The following is a 1905-nucleotide window of genomic DNA, read 5'->3' as shown; positions in this document are numbered from 1 at the left end:
CAAAATTATAATACAACATATTAAGAGGATCATGTTGAGTAGAGAAAAAGGAAAGAGAATACCCGATTTCGGCGAAAGCAATATTAGAACTCCGTTATTCAAGGCAAGAATCCAACATATGTCAGCCGAGATCATATTGGATTAGCAAAATATATACAAAAGGAACAAAAGGGTTTTAAGAAATTTTATCTACCGGATTATATACAAAAAATTCACCATACACTAACAATCTAAAGAGTTGAGGATCAACCCAAAAGACAAAGTGTAGAGGTTTCAACAGCTTCACACAAATATAACAGGAAAGAAACGCAAGTGAAACTGTGAAACAAAATGAGCTACCCCCAAACCTGGATTTTTCAACGGATAAAATTTTGGAAACAAAATCTCGCAGTTTTGGGGGTTCATCATGTACAAGGTCTAACTCAAAGTGAACTGTGCTAGGGACGGGCAAACATGCTAATTCCAACTGTGGTTCCTCAAATGTATTATACTTAGAAGCAAAATAGTCCAAGAGGACTTGGGAATCACACAGTTCCAAACCTAGATTAGGGACTCTCAGAAAAGTCGGTTTGACAATATGGGTACAAACCAAATCTAGGTTGGGTGGAAGGCCATCAGATTGTGACTTATGTAGGACGATAGGCACATCATTATTAATCACATCAACATCTCCTAAGTCTTCTACACGTGTCACAACATGCTCACAATCATCAAACAAATTGGCAAGATCACAATCAGAGTCATCAACATCATCAACAAATTTATTCTCATGCATCGGCAAATCAGGAGAAATATCACAATGTGACCTAGGTAGAGAATCAGACACATCAAATATATTTTCATGCATATTAGTGTCAACAGAAGATTCTATATTACCTAAATCATTTTCATAGGACAGATGCACATGCTCAAAATCAGTATCAACATCACATGTATATGGAATACTAGAAGAAACATCATTCATGAAGGTCGAGGCAGAGAAGCCTAATGTATTTGAACCCAAAGGTTCCATAACATTTTCAGCATAGACATGTTCTTCTAACATAACATCATCATCATCATCATCATAGTAATATGCATACTTGTCCCTATTAGCAGTTGTGGTGTCATTAGTCAACTCATGTTCCTCTAGATTAGGTTCATATTCAATATCATACACATGAGAAGGACTAGACATGCTATTTCCAAAGTTCAATTCATTACCACCAATATCATGTGACAGTGTCTCAGTTTCCCTAATGGACTCCCAGTGACGGGTTTTCTCTGCAATATCAGCTAAAAATTTCCATGCATCATCCACAGTTTTATCAAGAAATTCACCATTACACATACACTCAACCATGGATCGAGATTTAAAGTCTAGTCCCTCATAGAGGATAGCGACAAGTCTCCACTTCTCAAATCCATGGTGTGGACATTCGCTCAACAAATCATTAAAACGTTCAAAATAGTCAAAAACAGTTTCCTCATCCAACTGGACAAAACAATTGATATTTTGACGAATAGCGATGGTCCTATGATGTGGAAAAAATCTTTGGAAAAATTGATTAGTGAGTTGTTCCCAAGTGGTGATTGATTGTGGTCTCAAACCGTAAAACCATGTTTTGGCCCTTTCCTTTAGAGAAAATGTAAACAAACGCAATTTCAGAGAGTCTTCGGACATATGATCAGGTTGCATAGTCCGACAAATTTGTTCAAACTCTCTTACATGAGTATAGGGGTTCTCAGAATCGAACCCTCGAAATATAGGAAGTATTTGTATCATGCTTGCATTTATTTTAAAAGGGTTATTGGTTTGAGGTAATACAATACATGATAATGGAATTTTTATTGTCGGATACATGTATTCATGGAGAGCACGAGGTTGGCCCATATTGAAAAGACACAAAGCCCACTATTTGGTTT

At 36.6% G+C, this 1905-nt stretch overlaps 1 non-coding gene across 1 annotated transcript; it reads left to right on the top strand.

Annotated features, from left to right (window-relative positions):
• The first annotated feature begins 1400 nt into the window (after nucleotides 1-1400).
• LOC113362463 lies at nucleotides 1401-1504 on the top strand. Its single transcript, XR_003365721.1, has one exon. It is a non-coding gene; the product is annotated as a small nucleolar RNA R71 (small nucleolar RNA).
• Nucleotides 1505-1905: the final 401 nt, after the last annotated feature.

The sequence above is a fragment of the Papaver somniferum genome, chromosome 3 (genome assembly GCF_003573695.1).
Source record: "Papaver somniferum cultivar HN1 chromosome 3, ASM357369v1, whole genome shotgun sequence".
NCBI classification, from domain to species: Eukaryota; Viridiplantae; Streptophyta; class Magnoliopsida; order Ranunculales; family Papaveraceae; genus Papaver; species Papaver somniferum.
Note: the sequence above shows the minus strand (reverse complement) of the source record. Positions and strands in the feature narration are given on the sequence as shown.